Raw genomic sequence first — 26795 nt, 5'->3', positions numbered from 1 at the left:
CAGAATTACCCGGGTTGGAAGGGACCTCAAGGATCATGTAGTTCCAACCCCCCAGCCTAGCAGGGCCACCAAACATACACATTTACTAGATCAGGTTGCCCAGGGCCCCGTCCAACCTGGTCTTGAACACCTCCAAGGACGGGGCATCCACAACCTCACTGGGCAGCCTGTTCCAGGACCTAACCACCCTTCTAGTAAAGAACTTTCCCCTAACATCCAACCTAAATCTTCCCTCCTTCAACTTAAAACCATTTCCCCTAGTCCTGCTATTATCAGCCCTTGACAAGTTAAACAGATGAGCTCCTGCATGAAGTCCTTTCCACAGATACAGGAAATCCAAGGTAGAGCAAACCACACCTAGAGCAAACTGACTAACCATTTTTGAATCTAATGCATGACCGTGACACTGGAATACTTAGAGATTGAATTGGGAAACTACTGAGATGAGAATTGAGACTGAAACTCTTCCGAGTCTCCATCAGGGGTGTACGTCTGTTTCTGTTATGAAATGGTAATGTAGGTCCTACTTTTATCCTCATTTGCCCTCCATCAGGACTGCATGTGTGTCTGCACAAGGTGACTTTGAACTGGCTATTGTGACATATGCAAATTTCTTGCATGATGCCAACTTTGCATAATAACCTGGAAGAGAGAAGAGTCTACTCATCAAAGTAAAGTGAGGTTTAAACTAACAGCAAATTGGAAAGTTCATGCATTTTCTCATTAAATTGCCTTAATGCATTAAATGTAATCTTGTACAAAGAATATTGTTACTGTACGTTAATTATAAGGGCCTTGTGGGAGCCGTAAGTTCAGCTTTGTTCGGTGTTACCTTGGTTTCTAACACCTTGCTAATACCACCAATCTTCTGTGAAAAGATAGGATGTAATTTACTGCTGAGCTTTTAAATACTTCCTAATCTGTGTGGCGATGAGTGGTTGTGAGGTAAACTAAACTGCTGGAGTGGACAAAAACTGTTGTCTCTCTCAACTCGTGCTGACCTCTGAGTACACTGAGTTCACTGACTTGTAGAAATCCCCAGGTCAGAGCTGCCGATGTTGAACCACAGAGGGATGGAGCTCACCAGATTGCGGGACCTGTAATTAATCTGTCCCTGTAATTACAGACAAATGTTTACAATCCTTCTGCTGTTTTGGCCTTTTATCTAACAGGAAAAACAATCTTTAGGGTGTTCATTAGCACTAAGCACTAATACCTCTGGTATTATATCCTTGAACTGTGGAAAGCACTGCAGAGCAGAGTATTTGCTGAGATTCATTTTCTTTATTAAGTCCTGAATGTGTTTTCTTTGAATGGTTCTTTTCTAATTTTAGATGGGTTCCCTTCTAAAGTTCATACAACTCTATGGATTAAAATAACTACAATAAGCTGTGTACTATTCCAAAAACTTACACTTTTCTTTTGGTCTCTGATATGTACAGTCAGGAATGCTACAATTCCAATGATGATTTTCTAGACAGTTAATATGAATAAGAGGGAATATTTGTACATTTTCATGGTGAGTTTCATGGCGCAAAACAGCCTCTTACACTCCATGAATTCTGAATACGAAGACCTTCTGGTAATGCACACATCAGCTCTTGGGATGGGTTATAGAGGAACAAGAGATGTATGACTGAAAGATCAATCGTTTTATTCTCAAGTTAGAATTGGGAAACTTTTATTCTTCTTTTGCTTTCATACTGCTTAATTCTATGACTGTCATAATATCCATTAGCTGCCTGTATTAGGTCTTTGGATAGCAGAGTTCTGCATTAGCACGCAGCTCCTTTCCTTATTTCTGGCAGCAGCTCTGGAATTTCAGTGATAAACAATTAAAGAGCGAAAAGTCAGACATACACACTCATGATCAAGAAGCCCCACCTTAAACAGATTTTTCAAAGAGAAATACAAATAAGGGTGATAAAAACAAAAGAGTTCAAGGGAGCCTTGTCTCTCTTTCCATGTGTTTATGTGTTAGAATGAAGGGTTGGATACAGTCCTCCTGCATCTCACATTGTCCCCTGAAATTCAATCCAGCCCCTGGAAGAAATTGATTACCTCCTTTTCTCAACTGCCTTTCCCTGTAGCGAAGTTTTTAAGTGCTCTTCTATTTAACTTCAAAGTGTCGGGGATAGAATTTTCAATAACGTTTACTCATGAGCTCAAGAATGTCTGTTTTGAGGAGACAGTTGGCCATTCCTGCAAAACCACTGCTGCTATGCAAGGCTGATAGATGGGAAGCTTAGTGCTTCTCAAGTCCCCTGAATAAATTTGGAAAGCTGGAGTGATTAACAACCTCCATTAGGGCCATCAATATCGTCTTTCCTTTTCATATGGTTTTAGTTAATAGAGCACTTCCCCAAAAAGACGGACCTTGAGCTGGCAAGTCCAGGAGCCGATAAAGCTGATTCCAGTCAGGGTTCCTCTTAGTGCTATTTATTACCTTCTTGCCCAAAGAACACAGTCACCATCCCGTGCTCCACTGCAGAAGTCCTTGTACTTGATGTTTAAAAGGAAAGTACAGTCCAAGGAAATTTGAAATATTTCACATTAACAAGACCCAAAAGTGAGACAGGAAGAAAGAGGATGGGCAGAGTCATCAGAGGATGAAGTCATGCTGCAGTGAGCATGTTTTACAGGATACTTCTACTGCTGTTAGTGTGTATATGAACATTCCTCAAACAGCCTTGAGAAAGCCTTGGCATGGTCTGCCTTTCTCCCTCTGAAATGGGGGTTGTTCTTATTCCAGAGACAGTGAATTCCAGGACAACACAACTCTATGATTCTATGACATCTGTATTTTGGAGAACTTTGAATGAATGGATGCAGCCCTTTGAGACAGAAACACGTGGGGGTTTTTTGTTACTGTTGTTTTTGTTCATTTGTTTTTCTGTAATTGCTTCTTCTCCAGAAATCATCAGATATACTGATAACATCTTCTCTGAAGTGGATCTGTTTACAGAACAGCCCCAGCTGAGCTTTGGTGGGTGCACAAACTATGGCTGGAGCCCAGCGGTCTCACATCATGTTTGGGCCGCAGGTTGGGATTTTCCCCTTTGTTTGGACATTATAGGAGCGGGTCCAGATATTGTTGGTGACTTCAAACAAGAGTGGATTGATCCTCTGTTACACAAATTATCTATGAGATTCAGAAGTTGTACTATAGCAATTCAATTTCAGTGTAATAATAAATATGTACAATAATTACTCTTAAAACGCTGCTGTCTTATTTTGCAGCTACCTTCAGATAATTATACTTTATTTAGTGCCTTTTTCTCATTTTTAATAGGTAAATATAATTTCTACAAATGAATTTCCTAGAAATTTTTCTCTGTTGTTCAAACAGAACATGAAGAGCGATTCAGCTCACCTGAAGCAGATTTAATCATTAGAGCTCTGAGCTGTGCTCAGATACCCACAAGCAGAATACTGTTCTGAAACCATAATGATGGAAATGTAGATTTCTTACTTTTCTGCCTGCAAGATCTCTAAAATCTGCTAGCTTTTCCAAATGCAGCTTGCTCTGGATATCTACATGCCGTGGGCTTGCAACATCACAGTCTTTCTCACTAATATAATGCCAGTTTGAAAAGTGAGGAAGTAAAATAAAGGCAAACTAAATTAGTCTTAATTATTAGGTAACAATGACCCAGGAGTCCTTGGTTTCATAGAATCATAGAATGACTCAGGTTGGAAAAGACCTTAAAGGTCATTAAGTCCAACCACAACCCAACCATCCTACCCTAACTAACAGCCCTCCGCTCAATCATGGCCCTGAGCACCACATCCAAAAGCTTTATAAAACTTTAAAAAGCTTTCATAACACTTCTTTTCAACCATAAAGTAATCGCTACCTTCTAATAAATCAAGAGCTCCCCTGTAAGAGGCTTCTTCTCAGTGTGTGTTTATTTTTACTCCAGGTAGCAATAGCAAATCAGTGTTTTTCAGTTTGTAAGGAACATTTCACACTAAATGATTCCACTTCTCTATTATTTTTTTCCCAGGGGAGATGCCACAAGGAGACGAGCTCCCTCCCAAAGCTGCCACCCCTGAGAGCCTTGCCAGCTCACATTAGTCATGGCCAACAGCACTGAAGTGCTTTGCAGAATGCAATTAGATTTGCAAGCAATAAATCTGCATTTCTAACAATTGTTTATGTAGGATGGAAATAGAACAGCACAGATAAGTGTGTGTAAATAGAGCAGGTTCTAGTGAATACACATTCCCCAAGTCTTAGTTGGAACATGATGAAGCCGTGACAGTTCGTTTTCTGATTACACAACTAATTGGAGCTGAATTACTGTAAGGTGTCAAGCAATGGATGAGGGCAGTGGTGCATTCCTGTTGCACTCTCATCCTCTGCTGGAGCAGAGTGAGGCACTGCCCAGGAGCTGTGGCTTCAGGGCTTTGGAGGAGCTGTGAAGGACCTGAAGAGCCCTGGCTAAAAAACAGATTGAAGAGAAAACAGAACAACTCTACAGATGTCTTCACTTGGATATCACTGACCATTATTAATTGTATGAGAACATGATAAATTCATTTTATTTTCTCAGAGTGGAAGCCATCCCTTCTGTACACAGTTTGCCCTGGCATTTCTGTGCAGTGTGGCAAGTGAAGATGGGATCCTTCCCTGCTGGTGTCTCTGCCTTTTGGAATTTCAGACACAATGTGTTCTCTGACCAAAAAAAAACCCCTAAGCTTGAAATCAAGCTGAGGAGAAAACTGCTTGTGTCTGCAACTGCAGATGTTAATGAAAGCCTCCTGTTTTAAGAATGACCATGGTTCCAGCTCTCCTGCCAGTGCTGGTGGGGTTTGTGCAGGGTAGGGCAAGTGTGGGGTAAAAGGAAGGCTCACAGGCTTTTGTTTATCACTGGCAATAATGCACTGCTGATGGTCCTGACTGTGCTAAAGATAAATTCGTTGTAGCTGAGAAGCTGATCTATCAAACAGTACCTGCTGTAGTTCCTGTGGAAATAAATGGGAGGCATTACTTTTGGAGCAACCCCTGTAACTATGGACTCCTGCTTAGTAATTCAAGCAGAGCCAATAGCTTTGTCACCACTTGTGGGTTACAACGAAGCAATATAGTGTACAGCAGATGAGTTTATAGCGGCTGATCTGGAGATCAGCTGAATCCATGAACACGTGCTCACATGGAATTGGAAACAGTGGAACCGTGTCACCCTTCCCTGATGTTCAGAGTACAGGCAGTGCTTTCTGATCCTGGTCAGATTTCACTGAACGTTTCTGGGCTGTTTATTTAGCTGGAGACCAGGTCTCAACTTCCTGGCTGAAATCAGGGATTTAATTTCACTATATTTTGCATTCAGTCAATCAGCAGAATTAACCCCTCTTCTCTGCAGACCCACATTACTGTGCCTCAGAGTACAGAGGGCTGTGCCGTCTGGGAGCCCTGCAGTGTGTCCAGCCTCTTAGAATAGAGAATTTGGAGATGGAAAATGTTTCATGTCTACTTTCAGAACTGAATTTTAGTGGCTTCTAAGCTGCGTGCTGCAGCAGTGATGATGTTGCTCAGCAGTTTCCAGAGAGGCAAATATAACAGCACAGAAATGAGCTGCACCAGTTGCTCCCTTGTGGATTTGTTCTTCATCTGAAATAAGTATCTCGTTAATGGAAGAAAGGAATGGGAAAATTCTGACTGGCTTCTGGAATGTGCAGGGCAATGTGTTCAGGCTGGTGGCTCTCCCCTGCTGCTGAGTGGGGCAGTGCTATTTTGCCTGACAACCAGGCAGCTCTCAAAAGTGTGGAGAGGAAGGATGAGCTCTGAATTAATGCACTTCTGGAGTCTGTTTAAATCTGTTCCACTGTTAGAAAGGAAAAGTTTTAAGGGCCAGATGCCAAAATGGAAAAAAGTGAAAGCTAAGACAAACCCTACAAGCTCAGGAAGAACCTATTTAATGCGTACATTATGTCTCCTGCGTTCAAATCTGTCCTTTTCTGTATTTCACAAATGTCTGTACCTTGGGTTAGGCATTCCAGCACGCGCGTCCTCTTTTCAGATCTTCCAAGAGAGCTGCTGAATTAATCTGCCTGTCATTTGCATTTTGAGAGCCTCAGGACCAGGTGTTAAAGGGGTTTAATGTAAAAAGAAAAAGGAATACTCCTAATAATCTGACCTCGATGACATTCTAAGTGGCAAGTTGTTCCGCTTTCATGTTCAGGTCATCCTGTGCCCTTTGCTGGTCAACTGCAGCTTCCAACATTACGTGTTAGCCTTTAAAATCTTAGTATGTGAGAAGGAGTGGTTGTATGAGAGAAGGGAAACACAGCAGGGCTGGAAAGACTGTGCAATTTTAGTGTCCCAAGGACCAGTGGGTGATATTAGTGTCAGGTCTGAGACAGCATAGAGCACTGTGCTGCATTGCTAAGGCAGACCAGACTGTCCCCTTAGAGGCTGTGATCCCACAATAAGAAATGGACTTCTGAAGAACACCTCTGACCAAACAGGGTGGAGATACTGATGGCGGGTAATGGTTTTTAACTGGTCTAAGCAGATCTCTTCACCCGCTGCATCTGGTGTGCCATAGCATCTCCCTTGCCACGTGATCGCATGGATAGCTTGTGTGATAGATGCCATGAAGTGAGAGCAGTCACAGAATTGCTGCGGTCCTGCTATGCTGTGCTGCAGCCCGCTGGGATTTCCCTTCCTCCTCCTTTCTTGAATAGAGGTATCAAAGCTTCCCCGGTGGGAAGAGAAGTGAGGGTTTGACAGCAAATTTGGAAATAGCAAATCTCAGGATGCCTGAGCTGAAAATCAGCACCTGGAAAATGTGAGTATGTGATACAAGAAGAATACTTCTGTGAAGGAAACAGGAATTTGCCAGCAGCAGTGAAAGCATCCTTGGCATTAAAAGAGTACCAGGTAATTCTCCACTTGCACTGATGTTTTAATGCCCCGATTCCTTACCAGAGGAACTTACCATAGAATCACAGAATGACCTGTGTCACAAAGGCCCACAGTGCTCATCCAGCTCCAACCCCCTGCTCCAACCAACCAGCAGCCCAGGCTGCCCAGAGCCACATCCAGCCTGGCCTTGAATGCCTTCGTAGTCTATATTCAGAAAGAAATGCATATTCATTAAAGTGCATGGAGAAGCCAGAGACAAACAACTTACACTGCAGACAGAATCCATTTAAACTTTTTGTATTTTCATTGCTGTAAATTGAATACAATGTCACAGAGGAGCTGACAAGAATACGCAGAGGTCACAGTCCTACCAAACAACAGCATCAATACTGTGTTTCAATATGGGGATAATGTAAGCCTCAGTTAACCATTCATTTCCAGTCTCTAACTTGCTATTTTAAGATATTCCATGTTAAAAATTAAACCAGAAAAGGCAATGGAGAATGTATAGTGGAGAACAATGTATGACAAGGAAATGGATTAGATAAACCCAGTGTGCCTTTTCCAACTCTAACATCTATGATTACAGAAAATAGTGCACCTGAGCACAGTTGGGGCCTATTGATTTCTCTTTGGTAACTTAAAATGACAGAAAATTTTCCTTCCTCCCTCCTCTGACTTCCTTTGTAGAAGACTGTATCATCCCAATTGAATCCCAATTGAACTCTCATATCTTGCATCTGCCTACACATGCAGGTCAGATGCTATATATTTGTAGGGAAATGCTTAATTTGTAGTTGAGGTTTATTCCTAATGAATGTACAATTCCCTCTGCCAAAAAGAAGAGGGAGGATACTAAGGGATATGCAAATAATTGCATATCCCTTACATGGAAATTGCACGGAAATGTTACTGTCCTGTTCCTGTGCTGTTTTGGAGCACTACCAACATATCTGAAAACAGGATGCCAATCCTAATGCTGGAATTCAGCTTTAAAATAGGTGAACATTGAGGAACTGTAATTCTGCTGGCAGTGACTCTCCTGCCTTCAGTCAGAAACCCAAACCTTTGTACTGCAGATGTTGACTAGCACAGCAAACAAACTGAAAGCATCATTGAAATAAATGCTTGCTCCCTAGTTAGCATATGGAATGCAGGAGCTGTGACAGTGACAAGTGCACTGATGAGAGGACCAAGACATGGACAGTAGTGTGTGTGTGTGTGTGTGTGTGTGTGTGTGTGTGTGTGTTCCTCAGTCCGATTTGTTAATGAATTCACTGAGAAGCAATCAGTCTTCCTCTGAATTGCTCCCACACAATCTGTCATCATGTTTATGTCACAGATATTCCTCAGCTGCATCGTCTCGATCTCTACAGCATTTTATTCTGGCAGTGACTTTTAAAATGATGTTCATTTTTACTCTCTAGAAATCTGGACACAGGTTGAGGTTGAAAAGCAGAAGGGTAGAACCAGGGCTGTCCTCTGCCCTGACAGCAGCTGGCACACAGCAGCCCCGTCCAGATTCTCCCTCTCCAAGGCAGGATGCAGTGTCTCACTGGGAGAATTTTCAGGCCCATTTTAATTCCCAGCCATGCCCAAGGGTTGCTGGGGACAGTGCTCACAGAAGGGAGGGAAAGCCAGGGTAGGACTATCCAGTGCGTTTGCTGGCAAATAGAGTGGAGCTGAGGACCATGAAGCTCCAACCCCCCACCACAGGCAGGGCCACCAACCTCCACACTGATACCAGCCCAGGCTGCCCAGGGCCCCATCCAACCTGGCCTTGAACACCTCCAGGGATGGACGGGGCATCCACAGCCTCTGGGCAGCTGTTCCAGCACCTCACCACTCTCACAGTAAAGAACTTCCCCTGACATCCAACCTCAATCTTCCCTCCTTCAACTTCAAATCATTTCCCCTTGTCCTGCTGTTATCTGCCCTTTCACAGAGTTCAAAGGATGGGGTACACCTTACAGTGTCATGAGTGATTTTACCACACAAAGCTCAGAAATTGGCTTGTTACTGGATGGTGAATGACTCATAGATCTCCACATATGAACACTAATGAGAGGATAATTTTGTTAAAGAGGCTCCTTCATGTGTTCTCATACTGCTTTACAGGTTTCTTCTTGGAAGCATCCTGGTGCTGGTAGATGCCAGCACCACCGAGGAGGTGCTCTTGCAACATGAGAGGGGGGTTCAGGAGCTGTAGAAATGCATCCAAGCAAAGAAGTGCTGCTGGTCTATGAGACAAGGGCAGCTCAGTCCTGCTGAGTTGGCAACCATGCAGGGATGTACTTTCTCCAGAGCTGGAAGGGTACAGTGAATTGCAAAATACTCGGCAGTCCTTTTTCCTGCTGCCAGTGAGGACTTAATAAGGATAAAATTCTAAGTTAATTAGATCAGGCTCTTAAAATCACTAATAAGGGAAGCACCATGCGCAGCCTCCAATTGGATTATTTATTAGGTTCAGTGACTGTCATGCAGCAAGTGAATTCCTTCCACCAGAAGGCAGCGAGGACTCCCCGCGTTTCTCTTCAGAGAACAACAGCTCTGTAAGCTCCATTCTGAGCCAGAGGAGAGTTTAGAAATCTAATAACAGTAAAGAAAGTGCTTTTAAAGAGAAATCCCTTACAAGTGCTGTGTCACTGTCGTGCTACATCTCCTTTTGAAATATCAGCAAGAAACAACTGGGGAGCAGTGCTTGTAATGTATAATTGATGGTGTGCAGGTATCTCCAGACTTAGAGCAATTAGGCCCAGGGTGCACCATTACTTATTCATCGCCATCTGGAACTTATAACTTTGTAGGCTCTGTGATGGTTTGTGTTTGTTTGGCAGAAACTGCAAGTTTCGTGTCTAAGTGCTGCATGATGCTGCAGAGGGTAAATTTTTAATGGTATCCCAACATAATGTAGCTGAGTGAGATAAGGAAAATGTGTTGGACGGTCAGAGTGTAGGAGGAAGCAGATAGTGCAAAATGTGAGGAAGACAATGCCCTTCTGAAAGGAAGAGGGCAGAGAACACTTCCAAACAGATCTTCAGTGTTGCTATTGCACCAACAGAAAGCCATGGCATCAATCCTGGGTTGCAGCGTGCAGCAGAGGAACAGCTGTGATTCAGTTTGGGTACAGCTCAGTGAACTGAAAGAGCTGTTGCTGTGAGAAATGAGGGAGTCTCTCCCTCTCCCCTTCCACACTTAAGAAGAGTCAATGTGGGGATTGGGGGTGGCTTGGCAAGAAAATGCTGTTTCTCAAGAATATCATTACATTGAGCATTAAAACTCTTCCTGCTACTCTCGAACATGCAAAAACATGGCAAAAAAGTGAATAATAAATGCTGAAGTCCTGAAAGTGAATCAAAACAACACTTTGGCTGTTATTGCAGTAATCTTATAGTTTACCAGGGAGCCCAACAGATGACATGTAAGTGTCTGATGATTGATAATATTTGGACTGTTCCATGTTTGTCATCTCATCAAACGATATTACCAAGTAAACAAAGCCCTGAGCAAATGAGTGGCTTGCCTTTGCTTTCACATGTACTGCTCTGGACGAGGTTAGAAGTATACGCCAGTGTAAGAGCACACATTGTAATTCTCTCGCAGACGCCTTAAGCATCACTTATTAATATCACTGAAATAACTAACAGCATATTTTAAACCAATTTAGAAGGAAGGAGAATCCCAGTTTTATTTTAAACATAATTTTAACCAGGTCAAATGGCTGTGTTTAGTGTAAATCCCATCCATATGGGCACCTTCTGCTTTCAGACCCTCAGTGCATGATGACTTGTGTTGAACCACAGAATCATCACAGAATGGTTGGGTTGGAAGGGACCTCAATGATCACGAAGCTCCAACCCCCCACCACAGGCAGGGCCACCAGCTCCAGGGATGGACAGGGCATCCACTGCCTCTCTGGGCAGCTGTTCCAGCAGCTCATAGTCAAGAACTTCCTCTGATATCCAACCTAAATCTTCCCTCCTTCAATTTAAAAGGAGCAGCAGCATCCTGCAGAGGCTCGGGGTGCACGTGGGCATCCCATCCTGACAGCTCTCAGCTCACAGGGGGCTCACAGGGCGCTGCGGGACCCAAGGATGAGAGAACGAATGGTGATGTTCTGCTCTAATGGTGATGTTCTGCTTGTTGTGCTGGGACATTCATCCCACTCCCACCCACACAGATGCTCCTGCATTCCCATGTGAGTCATCTATGAGAGATGGAGGCACCTCGCCCTGGGTGCTGCAGCACAAGAGGCCAACCCAGGAAGCAGAGAAACTGGATTATGGTAACCAATACCTTTTGGGATAGTCCTAAGTATGCAGGATAGCTGTTCTCAAACTCCAGAATAGTCTTTGTCATAGAAAGTGGGGGGATAAGTTGCTAGAATCTCACAAGCTTGTGTCATTTACACAGAAGAAATGGAGTGAAATCATTCAGATGAAGGGGGTTCCTTCCATGGCAATTATTTGTCTGTGTCACAAAGTCCTTGAGCACACAGGAACAATGTTTGTGAACTGAACTTCTGCAATAGGAATGAGAGCCAGGGAAGCCCTGTGTGCTCACACCAGGACCTGCACAGCTGCCGCTGCCTCCTGGCTGCTGAGACACTGGAGCACTTCCCCAGGAGGGGCTGGTTGGAGGTTTCCTGCTCACCCTCTGCTGTGATGGCCCCAGCTGTCAGATACTCAGTGTAACTGCTGCTCTCAGATACCCAATTGAACTAACTGCTGCTGTCAGATACCCACTGCTAACTGCAGCCTGCAGCACATCCAGGGAGCTGTGGTGCTGAGTGAGCAGAAGCAGCAGGCAGTGCTCCAAAGAAACAAGCAGTATTTTGTAACAAAGAATGGCATTTACTCTTAAGAGCTGCTGAGATCCTCAGCTGCCATCTCCTTCGTTGGGTGTTCAGTTATTTCAGCATGGATTTCCTTTTCTTCAGGGTCTGGAGATCCATGCTGCCCTCTAAGCCTGGTTATTGCACTGCTGTTTCTGGTGCAGCCTTTCTTACATAACTGTTTTATTCTGCCTATGTTTATTTGTGAAGGTCATGGAGGACTGGCTGTGATAAGAGCCCCAGCACCTTCCCTCTCCTGAATTGTTCTTGTTAATTCAGCGCTGATTGAAGATTGATACAGCTTGGGAGATCAAAGTCTCCTCTCCCCTGTGGCAGCTCAGTCTTCTCCTTGGGGAGCTTCTGGTTTGACCCTGGGGTAGTGCAGGCTCCAAATCCATTAAATCCTTCACTCCAATCAGATGAATCTCATTGCTGTAAGTTCTGCAGATGGTTTTCTGCAGTGGACAGCCATTCTCTCAAATTTCAACTGTCATCTCACTCCTTCAGGTCACTTGGCTGAACTCAAATCACAGCTGAGAGTGCTCTGCAAAGCCCGTCCTGTAACTGTCTGTAGTCATCCAGCTGCTGAGCTGCCCTTTGAGTCTTTGGACGCATCCATCACCAAATTCAACATGGCAAGAAATGGGGCGTCTTCTTTTGGTTAATCTATGCTCAAGAAGTGTCACTTGTTTAAAGCTACATGGGGTCTGCAGTACTTCAAAATCCACATGCTTCCCTCTGCAGCCTGTTCCTGTGCCTGAACTCCATCTCTGTTAAGAACTTTCTCCTAACACCCAATTTAAACCTCCTCTGGCACAGCTGGAGCCATTTTCTTCCTGTCCTATTACTTGCCACCTCAGAGCAAACAGACTTCTTGCTGCAACTTTTTTTCAGGTATCTGGAGTTTGCCATCAGGTTCCCCCTCAGTCTCCTTTTCACCAGACATAAAAACACATTACCTCATGCTGAAGGCTAAATCCAAAGGCATTCATTAAGAATTTCATAGAATCATAGAATCAATTGTAGAATCATAGAACCATAGAATGGCCTGGGTTGCAAAGGCCCACAGTGCTCATCCAGCCCCAACCCCCTGCTGTGTGCAGGGTCACCAACCAGCAGCCCAGGCTGCCCAGAGCCACATCCAGCCTGGCCTTGAATGCCTGCAGGGATGGGGCATCCACAGCCTCCTTGGGCAACCTGTGCCAGTGCGTCACCACCCTCTGGGGGAAAAACTTCCTCCTCAGATCCAACCTGAACCTCCCCTGTCTCAGTTTCAAACCATTCCCTGTTGTCCTATCACTGCCCACCCTCACAAACAGCCATTCCCCCTCCTGTTTATAAGCTCCCTTCAAGTACTGGAAATCCTTTCCAACCAGTTCTGATTCTTGAGATGTTCATAATGAAAATGAACAGCAAAGAAAAAATCTTACAAGCGTATAAAAAGTAATGTTTTCTTATTTCATAAGTTATCATGAGCATGCTTACTCAGCTGTGAAGGAAGGGACTGTGGCTGTCACTTTCGCTCTCACTTCACAGAGCAGAAAAAGTAAGAAATCCCTGTGCTGAGGCTGGAGCTGTGCAGCACGGTGCCTGACAGCTCTCCAGACACAGGGCTGGAACCAAGGGCGGAACAACCAGAAATAAAGCCAAGTGCATATTCATGTTTTTGTTCCCACTTTGCCTTTTCAAGCACTTAAAAAGCTTTTCTCATAACCCTCTGCTTTTAGTTTTACCTCTGAAACACTTTATAATGTAGGTTGGGAGGAGGTCCTGTTGGAGCAAATCCATGCAAAAATGGGCTTAATTGTAAGAGATTGCTCAGGCCTGTCTCTGCTCAGCAGAGTGCAAGGAGTGCAAGGTGTTTGTTGAAGTCTTCAGCTGTCTTGAGGCCTTGCTAACAGACACACAGCTGCACGCTGAGGTTACCTGCTCTGATGGAGCTGCATATTTCTGGCTTTATGGGACACCATCCCATCTGTGCTGACTGAGCTTCATGGACTCATAGAGTCATTGAATTGCTTGGGTTGGAAAAAACCTTCAAGACCATCAAGTCCAACCCCAACCCAACCATCCTACCCTAACTAACAGCCCTCTGCTCAATCACGGCCCTGAGCACCACATCCAAAGGGTTGTTAAACACATCAGGGATGGGGACTCAATCACCTCCCTGGGCAGCCCATCCCAGTGCTCAACAGCCCTTTCTGTACAGAAGTTCTTCCTGATATCCAACCTAAACTTACCCTGGTGCAACTTGAGGCCATTTCAGTGTGATGAGGAGCAAAGGGTGTTACTAATTCTCTGACTGACTTAGCACTGCTCCATGTTTGAATAGAGTCTTGTCCCTGATTCCTTAAATTTCAAGATGGACTTTTCCTGATTTGTTTATTTATTAACTTTTAAGACAGAAATGTGATTGATATTTGCCCACTGATTATAGAAACATGGGTTCTATTTGTGAGTATTAAGGTATTGCCATTCAAGTTTAAGGCATAAGCATATATTGCAGCTGTCCCATAGCAGTGCTTAGTTTCCACCCAGGGAGATTTTCCTCTGGCCAGGCTATGCAGATGCTACAGGGAAAAGTTCTGTGTAAGGCCTGCAGACTGCTGTTCTGTTTTTCAGCCTTCTTAATAGGGAGCTCAGAGCTCTGAAATGTAATTCTTACTTTTATGGCTAACCCGGTGCTCAAGCAGCCTGAGACAGCACAGCGGAACCTGTCTATTAAAGCTGCATTTGCATCCCTGTGTACTTCTGAATATGAAGAAGTTAGCAGCCTGTCAGCTCCTTGGTTGCAAACCTAACCCTATTTCACACTCAGTAGGATTTGAAAATTGAAATCAGGATAGATTCAGCAAATATTTCACCATCGGGTTCTGCTCAGAGGCAGGCAGATGTGCAGGCAGGAGGACACGCAGGCAGGCATGGTGCTGGTAGCAGTGCTGAGGCTCCGGGTGTTCCTTTACCAGCACTTCTGTCTGCTGATGGGAATTGCTGTCATTTCTACAGAGCACATTTCTGCCTCTCTACAAAATGTATGTGGTGCTGGTACTGCAAGGCCATAGGCAGGGAGATACGCCCCGATGGACAGTATTAGACTAAATTCTGTATCTCAACCATATCAAATATTTCTAATTAATTACAGAGATAGAAAGTCTGTCTCAAGTCTGGAGAAGCGCAATGTTCTCTTCTGACTGCTTTTCTTAGCTACCCCTATTGAATATAGGCTGCTATAACAGATGCAGGCGTTCAGATTGACATTTAATTTATCCTCTGAATTAAAAAGGGATGATAGAGTTTAGTTCCAGTTAAAAAATGCCAGCACTCTGTCACTAAGCCTTATTTCTATCAAAGTCACATTAGTATTCAGCTGTTTGCAATTAGCTGAGCTCCCCATGCAAACTCCCTCAATAAATAGTTTAATAACAATGAAGAGAACATGTGGGCCTACCCTTCTTGGGGAAGAACAATTAATTATGTTGAGAAATCAAGGAACAAAGAGATTACTCAAACATTATATTTCTTTTAATTTTAAGTAATGAGCTGTAAAATCTAATCAATGTGCCTCCAAGGGAGCTGTACACTTGGGTTAGAGCAAACACCAGTTGGTCCATCTGAAAGACTGCTGACTGATAGGGCACTGTGCTGTTATCTGTCTGTACTTAATTAGAGATGTCATATCTATGCCTGCATAGTCTGCTGAACATTGGGGACGTACATAAATAAAGATGTTTATTGCAGGATGGACATAGTAAACACTGCTAGAATACAGAGAGAATAGAGTAGAAAAAGGATAAAGGAGCTGACCTGAAATTCACTTGTCCCATATTCCTAATTCCCGTCCCTTTCTCGGTTAATGTTTTGTTTCTTATAGAAGACAAATGAATCCTACAATCTTATGCAACCAACAAACGAGGCCATCCCAGGGACAACAGAGAGGATGCAGAATTTAGAGGGGAAGGAACGCTGAGTTAATCGGCCCACGAGCTTCTGATCTCGCCCGGACTCTTTTGTCACCCTCAGTATTTCTCACAACATCGTACAAAAACTTTTAATTGGAAATGGAACACTGAGGGTTTTACTGAGGTTTCACAAATCACACGTGCAGACTGCTTCACAGGGCCTGATGGATGACTAGTGGTACCTTATAGGCCGTGTCTGCTGAAGGACAGCCTTTGCATTGCAGTCACCAGTCCTGTGCAGCATTCTTTGTGTACAAGCAGCTGCTCGTGTCCAAGGGCTTTTTTGGACTGTCTGAGAAGTGCCTTGTTTTTCAGCACTGAGAGAATGGTACGTGGTCTGTGTTACTACAGAGGGATCTTTGCTGCAATGGTGAGAAGTTCAGCATTTGAAGTTAGAGCTTTGGAGCCAGAAACTGTGATTACAGGTATGATGAAAGGGATGAAGCTTATTTTTGTCTGAGATCCATAGTCAGAAGACATATCTAAAACACACACACAAAAGATAAGGAGGTTCATATGAATTGTGGTACAGCAGAGCTTAGAAGCTGTGGCTCTATTGCTGTGAATTCCTATTAACCTGCAGGATGAGAAGGTCAGAAGTACATTGGATGTTTTCACACTGGAATTGATAGAAAGCTCTTTGACTCTTACAGTGACAAGAGTTGTATCCTCACTGAGTAAAACACCCTTTGGTTTCTTATGGTTACACTCCTATGGCAGAGAATGGTCCGTGTCAAAATCTAAGTCACTCTGACTCAAAAAAGCATAGATGAGGCAGGTTTACGTGTGAGTTGGGAATCGAAACTCAGCCTACCCAATGGAAAGCAGCAGAGCTAAATTGAAGCAGATGACCTTTTCATTGCATTTCAAACCTGTTTTTCAAACTGCCCTCTCAAATACCTTGTTTCTTGGTCAGGTAATTCTGTGTGTTGGAAGCAAGAGAAGCACAGTGGTGACTGAGGGAGCAGGGAAAGAATTTGCGCAAGGAATAATTACTCCTGAGTGCTACCAAGAGCAAATCCCTCCTTCTTTGCAGACATCCTCACACTGTCATAAATAATGACGTGTGGCAACACAAACACACTGTGTGTAGAGCACATACTAATTAAGGCAGGTTCACGGAGCTGCCGCTTTACTGAAGCTGGCCAATTCTGTATGCTTTTATCCATTATAACTGCTTGCTTTCCCAGGTGACATCTTATCAGGTAAACATTGTTCTGGCATCCCAGAACATGACAGGCTGTCATTAGATAAAGGAAGTTAATAAAATAGAAACCCAGATTAGAAGCGACGCTTGAGCCAGAGGCAGAGCAGCCTGGCCACATTCAGTAAACTGCAAGCAGTGGGAGGGTGCCCAATACCAAATCCTGTCCTGTAACATTCATGTGCCACAAGAAGCTCAAATCCTCTTTGCTGAGACCTGTGCACCTCTTCCTTTCATCCACAGATCCCCAAATCACTGTTTGACCCTCTGGTGAGCCCAGCGAGTTAGAGAGGGCTCCCTCCAAAGCTGTTGTGTGAGGATAACAGAGAAAGGGAAGGGCTCATCTCTAATCTCTTTCTGGGCCACAGGGGGATGCTGGATACAGTAAATGCTGATGCAAAGGCAGTTCCTCTCGATGATATTTAGGGCCACCGCCCCCAGTGAATCACTGTGATGAGGAAAGGACACTGCTTGGTCAGTGGCCTAGAGGTAAGCACTGCTTTTATTGTCTCTTCTTCAGAAACCTCAGAGGAAGATCAGGATGAGGGAAGATCTTTGAGGGGATCAAAAATACAGTGGAGGGTAGGTGCAGTTCAGTTGTGGTTGGGAAGAGAAGACAGAAGATGAATGCCTGCAAGGATGGTAATGACTGAAATGACAAAGAGGCAAAAAGATTGTTAGAAATTGCCACTGTAGCTGTCAGGACATCTTCCAGGCTTCCCATACAGCGAGAAAGAAAATGGTTCTGCTGTCACTGTCATCTAAGTTTCATAGAAAAGTCCCATATAGAACATGTAATGCTTCACTCCCAGGAGAGCGATCCTGAAGACACACTGCCAAAATTGATATCTGCATGGAAGCTTTACCTCAGCCTTTCTCAATATTAAACCTATTCTCATAATGATACACTAGTGAAAACTGTGTGACACTTGGTGTCTACACTTTTCAAATATATGGATTTCCCTCTCATACCGTATCTTATTTATTGTTTTAACCCCTATCTTGATAGGTTTTGTGCACTGATACCATTGCTCACATCCTCATAACCCCGAGACCCCTCTGTCCCTCACTTCTAAACTGATGACAATCTCCAGAAATGCATTAGCACATATTGCATAGCCTCGCTCCGCTGGTACAGCTCAGGTACTGGGTTACACGGAGGTAGGAAGGAGACGAGTCAAAGACTGACAGATGGTGGCTGAGGTACCAAAGGCAGGGAGTACCACATGCAGCTACATGGAGAGAAGGGCTAACAGCCCTCTTGCTGACTGCTACACCAGAGATATAGGAAGTCAAAAGAAATACCCAGAGAAAGCAGAACAAACCTTCTCTCCATGTCTACCTTCTATAAAAACGTCAAGTTTTTCTGAGAGTTGAAGTTTTAAATGTCATTCTACTCAGCAAAGTGTTGAGGCATATATTAACCTTCTGGGTATACTCACAGCTCCTGATACGGCCCCTTTATCTTTAAGCAGGAATGATGTAAAGCTTAAAGTGCTCTCTAAAAAAGAACTTCAGTATATTCTGGAAGGTCTGTGTACAGTTTTTTCCTATAAAAGACTTTATTGATTTGACACAGTTTACTTTATTCTCCCTCAATATCCTGGCGTTATTTCTTCTCAAAGTAAAGAAAAAGTCCTCAGTATTTTGCTACTGCAAAATTATCTTGATCTGAAAGTGGATATAAACAATGATATGTGCATATATTCTTTCACAAACACAGTGAAGGTCTATTCACATGGATGGTGCTATCAGTAGAAATGCTAATCGGCCTTTCCTTGTTGCTGCTGTATTATCAGTAGTCTGCAAGAAGAGAAAAAGTACTATCATGTAGCATGTAGGTTTGCTGCAGGGAGCAGCTTGCTGCAGGATGAGGACACTGTCCAGTAATGTCTTCTGTGTTTTCCTTTCATCACTACTCGTGCATCAGGAATATCCAAACTCCTGGAGAAGACAAGGATTCCCAATGTCAGTTAACGTCCAGTGGCTATTTTAGTGAGTTCTGTTGAATGGACTCTACTGGCCTGTGGCATCCGGACAGATAAGCAGATACAGGGTTGGGAACCTTTACTTCATCAGGTGCCCCTCAATCACTGGTCTAATGGAAGCTGTTTCTCTACACGAACCAGTCATATGTGGGAGGTAACTTACTGTTTGTGGCTCTGGGCAGCCTGGGCTGCTGGTTGGCGACCCTGCACACAGCAGGGAGTTGGAACAAGATGAGCATTGTGGGCCTTTGCAACCCAGGCCATCCTATGATTCTATGATTATTGTGTAAAATAAAAACTTTGACATGAAAGTGATTTGACATGGAAAGACCCAGAAAAACAAAATGTCATGATTTCATTCTTCCCGGAATTACTCCACATGCAATCTGGAAGGCTAGACATTAAGAGTTATTTGCTCCCAGTTAGAAGTCAGTATAATAAATACACTCCAATTAGCTCTAACCAAATTAACTTGTGGAGCACTGAGGCCACATCAGCTGAATAGAACTATTATGTGCAGCAGATAATTACTCAAAAGTGTGTTTTTAATTTCTCCAATATTCAGACAAGTCACTTGGCAGTGTTTAAGACTGATCAGAGAACTCACCATTTGGACAGTTCATTATTTATCAAATGTTGTACAGTTTGTTCACAATTAGATCACCCCGTTACCTTCAGAAGTTTTTTAATAACCACGACTACGTCATAGTGTGGAACCTGTGCTTTGGACTATGATCAACAAGACTTTGACGGTTGGGTGGAGCCACCTGTTGTCATATTCTCTTCTATGTATAATACTCAATGTTTTGTGTTTCTAAAGAGCAAGTCAGGGCAGTGAATAGTAGTAAGATGTTGAGTGAATGGGAATTTTATCAAAACTCTTCTTTTGTTCATGTCAACGAAAATCTGCAGGTAGTTTTACATCAGGAAATTACATTTGAATTAAGCCCTTCTTTTCATTGTTGTATAATTTAAGAAAAATTGCTCAAACACTTGCAAGGCTTTGTCCAAAAAGATCCCATTTTAAAACAGCACCATTAGGGCAGCATAAAAGAATACTTCAGATTAGATACTACTCAGTTCCAAGATCCTGTTTTATCTTTAAGTGCAGCCTGCAGGCTTGAAAATCTTGCAGAAAACAATTCCATTATGAATTGTTTTCTATGTGAATCTTATCGCAGGATACACTGCTCTGTATGCCTAAACTATTTTGGCATGAAGCCTTTTAAAAGCTTTAGCATTGGCATAACACTGATAAAAATGAGTGATTTACAGATTCATATTAACATTCACACAGAGGAAATAAGGAAAGCTCATAATTAAAAAGCTGTTTTATTATTAACTAGGGTCTAAATGCAAGCTTAAAGCATGCCAATACATTTCTGAACATTATCAGAGTAGTAAGGTAGATAAAACTGTCATTGTGACAGTGGTGATGCACTGGCACAGGTTGCCCAAGGAGGCTGTGGATGCCCCATCCCTGCAGGCATTCAAGGCCAGGCTGGATGTGGCTCTGGGCAGCCTGGGCTGCTGGTTGGTGACCCTGCACACAGCAGGGGGTTGGAGCTGGATGAGCACTGTGGGCCTTTGTGACACAGGACATTCTGTGATTCCATGATTTAGGGTGGGAATCAACTTCAGAGTCCTAGGGCTTCACTCAGTTGCCTTAACAGATATTTCTTGTTCATTTGGTGTTTCTGGGAGATTCCCGTCTAGCAGAATGGTGTGGTGTCCCTGTAAGGATGCCCTGCTTAATTTGGAACAACTCAGGTGGCAACAGTTCCTGTGAACCCTGTGTGACATATCATGCATCCTTGTGCAGGTGTCTCTTGCATCCTAGGCTGTCCTTAGAGGTGACACACATATCACAGAATCAGGACCAAAGACTACTAGAGATGTTCATGGGACCTGCAGAATGCCTGTGTCCTGTAAAGGCAGCTGGACACCACAGGGCCTGACCTGACACCCGTATCAAGGCAACGCCTCAAGTAAAAGAAGTTGACAGTGCAAAAATGTCTGTTCAGCTTTCCCCAAGAGAAATGCCTCGGGGTGAGCTGTGTGCAAATGGGCTTCTGCCGTGAGATGCCTTGAAGGGTATCATTCATCTTCATGAGGACGTGAGGTTTCCAGCAGTCACATCAATTTTTGAAAAGTATTTTGATATTTTTATGCATAATTCCCTGATCAAATCCATGCGGACCTTTGTATTTGGTCTGCTAATTTCAAGCTGACACGACCCCAAGTGTTCAGTTCAGTTGCCTGTTTTATTGCTGTCTGAGTTTCTCTGTGGCATTCGCACAGTCTCTGAGGGTCAGTTATGAGATCTGAGTTCCTGTGGCATATCTGCAATTGGGTACTAGGTGCCAGTGCTCTGATAACTGATGTGAAGTCTAAGGGGTTTTATCACAACATCTTGAAGGACCTGAAGCCAGACATTAAAGCATGGGGAAACAGAAAGCAAGGGCAACTTGCAGCAAGAATCTGCATCTGCTGAGGTTCCCTCAGCCCTGGCCCATATAATGCCCCAGTGATAACTGATGGGCTGTTACAGTCAGTACACAGCTCTAACTCCCATTGAATATGGTCGAATCTACTTTCCTGTTTTCCCAAATGTTTAGTGGCAAAATAACAGCTCAGCCTGGAAAAAAGAGCTGCTCCCCCTGGCAAGAAAGAACTTTTAAGTGTCTGATTTTCTTCTAGGTTAGATCAGTGCTACATTACAACTCAATGCAAAGCAAGTTCATGTGCCAGGGGTTCCCAGAGGGGGTATTCTGATGCAGTTTATAACCTCAGTGTATCTTTAAAGGTTCAGATTTTTAGTCCAACAGGACTCTGAGTTTGTAACGTAGTCTGAACACAGACACAACCTGCCCTAAACAGGCATATGTGAGTACTTACAGCTGATGCTAACAAAACTAGCTGATCTCATTTAAATGGCTTCCTCCTTCAATCTGTCCCATGGAAGCTCTAATTCAGCATTCTCAGCGTCTGCGGTTCCCTGCACTTGAGATGTACTTTCTCAATACAGACCCTTTCAGTACGGAGGACTGCAGTTTGCTGTGTTGTATAAACACAGACTCTAGTTAATTGGGAGATACATGCAGATAATTGCTTTCTTTCCAATTGCACAAAACAGTTAAGTATAAACTTAAGGTTCAAGGAAATCAAGCTAAGCATGCACTTAAGTGCTCTATTGAACTGCATCTCATTCTGATTTTTGGGCTCAGCTGGTGGTGTATGGTCGCCGTGTAGCTCATAGCTTCAATATAAAATAAGCTTGTCTACTTTTCACATGAACTTGTGTACAGCTTGTGGTATTTGTCATTATCATTCCTTCCTTTATTTCCTACTTTTAGTCCTGCTGAAGGATTGGATTAGGATTTACTTTTAAAACTGGTAGCAGAAGTAGATCGCTATAGCCTTTAAACACTATACAGACAAGACCTTAACAAGTGCTTGTCCATCCTAATATCTAAGGTGTGTGTGAAGTTCACCCATTACTAGTATAAACCACAGCCTGCACATTATGTGCATAACAATACGTGCATTTCAGCTGTCTATCTGAAAGACCTGACTGCACACACATGTTACTAGAGCCTTGATGCAGCTGCTGTTCACTGCTTTGTTGGAGATATTCCTGAGCATCTCACAGCTATTACAAATATCTGTCTGCAGAATGCACACAAGGGGCATCTCAAAAACAGTGGGTATTTAAACTCAAGGCTCAGAGCTTTCAACATTCATCACTTAGAATGTTGGCAGGAAGGGGAATCACTGTGCTCTTCCACTCTGCTCTGTGTGTCCTTTGGGGTGTAGGGTAATTCAGCTCTCATTATTTTTTAGATACTTTTAAGATTGGACAAAGAATAAAGAAAGATTGCCAAAAATATTATGGAGGTTTTCTTTTAGGAACAAGTACTTCCCCTCAGCCATCCCCCCCACCCCCCATTTGTTTTCCAACATTATAGCAAAATAAAGCCAAAAATGATCTGAATTCCTTCTGGAAACTATTTTTCAGGACCATAAAGAAGGTACAATTTATGAATACTGTTCCATGCAAGATATCCTTGGGACTACAATATTAACTAGGATGTATTACAATATTGAATAACTGCCACACAAACAGAGAAGGAGCTGCATTCTAGGGGGAATAATGACTGAAAAGTATGTAGGGTCGTAAGACACAAGTAATTGAATCTGACCTCTCATTGTGCTTAGTTATGGTGCAAGAAGGAAAAAAAAGATAATACATTTTGAAAGTATTACTAAAGTAAAAGCAGGAAGATGACTTTCACCAGAGCCATAGAATCATAGAATTACCCAGGTTGAAAAAGACCTTGAAGATCATCAAGTCCAACCTCAGCCTAACCAGAACCCTAACTCTAAAGACCCTCCACCAAATCATATCCCTGAGTACCACATCCAAACGTCTCTTAAACTCAACCAGGGATGGCGATTCAACCACCTCCCTGGGGAGCCTATTCCAGTCCCTAACTACCCTACTGCGCCATAGTATTGGTGAGGCTGGTAATGGAACATAACATAAAATACAAATATAAAATGTGTTTTAAAGTAACTGAGGTCTAGGACAACATACTGCAAAAAGTCACAGCATTATTTCCAGGCCAAAAATTAATGTCTTACAGTGAAATATGTTTATCCAATGAATAAAAAAGATTATGACTGCATCCAGCTTACTTGCTGGAAGAAGATGGTGCTGCAGAGCTCAGATCTTCTGGTGGTCCAGACCCAGGGATTGGCGGTTTTCATGCAGCTTGCAAACCTGATTTTCTTTACATAAAAGTCAGCGTGGATGGTGGGAGGAGAATGACAGATGTCTCAGTCTCAGTCTGATAAGGAGCTGGGATGATGCCAGAGTGCCATATAGACAGAGCTTAAACATTGGCTTCATTGCAGAATACATAAACCTTTGCTTGGAGGAAACACCAGACATAAAACGGCTCTTTAAACTTACAGATTCCAATTAGAAATTCAATGCACATTTTCTAACCTTGGCATGACTAATTACTGGTACAAACTACCAGCAAAGTTGATGAATTTACTATTTATTCATGCCTCTAAGTTAACAATGGATGCCCTTCTAGAATTTATGTGATAGACAAATACATGTTGTGGTGAAGTACAGTATGTTTTACCTGTCACTACGTTAATGGTCAGGTGGTGGAGGTCAAGCTAGTGGACTTTCATGGCCTACAACTCTCTAAAGCAGATAAAAACAGCTGACAGTATTGCTCTGGTCTACATGATCATCCTCTTCATATTCTTAATTTGTCCTTTCCCTCCGTTACCTGTGACACAGATACCAGAGAATTATGGAATCATTAAGGTCGGAAAAGATCACTAAGATCATTTAGTCCAGCTGTCATCCCATCCCCACCATGCCCACTAATTGCATCCCTCAGTGCCACCTTTACCCTTCTCTTGAACTCATCATGAATTCATGCTCCTGAAATCTCTTCAGGCTCCTTAATTCCCAAAGAAATGAATTATTGAGTATAATAGGAAGTTAGATTAATAAAATAGGAGATCACAGGATCATAGAATTGCAGGGGCTGAAAGGAACCTCCAGAAAGCATCAAATCCAGCCCCCCTGCAAAGCAGAACCCCTAGAGCAAACTGCACAGGTGGACATCCAGGCAGGTCTTGAATATCTCCCGAGAAGGAGAATCCCGGGGCAAAAAAACCCACAAATCATAGATCACAAATGCTTCATTAGATTTTAATACATTAATAATCACCAGGGAGATAAAGTACCCTGCATTCATCAGGAAGCCTCATTTTAAGTAGTTGCTGTGTTGTGGAAAATAGTTCTTCTTGGGACTTGAGACCATAAAGTAGTTCCATGGCCACCAGATCCAGTCTCTTGATATCTTCAAGCCGTAGTCAAGTAGCTCCTTGTATCTAATTGATCAAACTCTACCTTAAAATGGCAAACTCCATTGTCCAACCTCTAATTTCTCTTATTCCAAAGTCTGTTGCAAGACTCTCCTGATAAATCATCTTGTGATTTTCAACCTCAGAGTTTGTTAAAAACAATTTGTTTTTTTAATTCACCTTTAGCCTACCCAGTCCTTGCATCTCTTTGGAGTTTAGGGGTGAATATATTTAGGCCAACTAACCATACTAGATCTAGGCTTCATTTACCTAAACCAAGCTCTTTTATTTGCTTCATTTAAAGATGGGTTCTTTGTTTGGAAAGAATGGTAAGGACCATCACTCTATTATCAGTTAGAGTTAGCCTTTCCATATTGCTCTAACTGAAGTCTTAGGAGGGCTGCAGACAATAGCAGTATCTCTACATTTTCTGGAAACAGCCAGTCTTTCCAATTTGTCATTTTCACACCTGTTTCATGTTACTGGCTTGCAGTAACCCAGTGACTGTATAAAACACCTGAGCCCTTTTCTTTATTTCTGACTGATAAACTTTTACCTAGAGGCAAAACCCTTTAGTATTGGTCTCTAAGAACAAAGATCTGTACTCTGTGCTACTAAATTTTATTCCTCTTATGACATACTCCTTCTCCCAACCATCCCATTCCCTCAGTAACTTCCAGCTTCTCCCTGGTGTAGGTAATGCTGCACATTTTGCTTGTATTAACAAATACAAATTGTAGATTCTTTTGTGCTAAGTTCAGTAATGAGGAGAGGAGAGGAGAGGAGAGGAGAGGAGAGGAGAGGAGAGGAGAGGAGAGGCAGAGGAAGAGGAGAGGAGAGGAGAGGGACGAGGAGAGAGGAGAGAGGAGAGCAGGAGAGCGGAGAGTGAGAGGAGAGGAGAGGAGAGGAGAGGCAGAGGAAGGAGCAGGAGAGGAGAGCGAGAGGACGAGGAGAGGAGAGTAGGAGCGAGCGAGGAGAGGAGAGGCAGAGGAGAGGAGAGGAGAGGAGAGGAGAGGAGAGGAGAGGAGGTAGAATAACTGGCTTCCTGACAATAAGTGTGGCCTCTCATATTGGGGAACAGACAGTGTGTTATCTGAATGGCTACTACAGGCCACACAGAGGCTGGCCAAACATTAACTCACCCCCTAGGATGGGATGTTAGCACTCATTTTAAAAAGAAAAATTGAAACACTTTCAAGGAAACTGAAATCTTTCCAGGATGAAGTGTCTGCTGAAGACTGTAAATCACTCATTAACATATACAGATATTTGCAGAATTACTTTCTATGAGTTCCATGTGTAGGTAAATGAGGCACCATCTGCAGTGCTACATCCAGGTCTAGGACCCCAGTACAAGAAAGACAGGGAGCTGTTGGAGAGGGTCCACAGGAGGCCACAAAGATGCTCAGAGGGCTGCAGCACCTCCCCTACAAAGACAGGCTGAGGGAGCTGGGCTTGTTCAGCATGGAGAAGGTTGTGGGGTGACCTCAGTGCAGCCTGCCAGGACCTGAAGGAGCCTACAGACAGGACGGGAGTCAGCTCTGTGAAAGGGCAGATACCAGCAGGACAAGGGGAAATGGATTGGAGTTGGAGGAGGGCAGATTGAGGTTGGGTGTCAGGGGGAAGTTCTTTACTGTGAGAGTGGTGAGGTGCTGGAACAGCTGCCCAGAGAGGCTGTGGATGCCCTGTCCATCCCTGGAGGTGTTCAAGGCCAGGTTGGATGGGGCCCTGGGCAGCCTGGGCTGGTATCAATGTGGAGGTTGGTGGCCCTGCCTGTGGTGGGGGGTTGGAGCTTCATGATCCTTGGGGTCCCTTCCAGCCCAACCATGCTGTGATGCCGTGATTCTGTAACACGTCATTCCAATGTCATGTTTTCCGAGTGGGAGGAGTCACAGAAATGTAGCAATACAACAGCACTTTCAGATTGCATTTTCTGATTACAATCTGGATGTATGTGCTGATCTGATGTAATTTTCATGTTATTGGCATAATTTTGAAAATGTAGTTGAAATGCTGTGAAAGATGATCAGCATGTATACATGAC

The sequence above is a fragment of the Coturnix japonica genome, chromosome 3 (assembly GCF_001577835.2).
Source record: "Coturnix japonica isolate 7356 chromosome 3, Coturnix japonica 2.1, whole genome shotgun sequence".
Taxonomy (NCBI): Eukaryota; Metazoa; Chordata; class Aves; order Galliformes; family Phasianidae; genus Coturnix; species Coturnix japonica.
The sequence above is the reverse complement of the archived record's forward strand: the minus strand, read 5'-3'. Positions refer to the sequence as shown.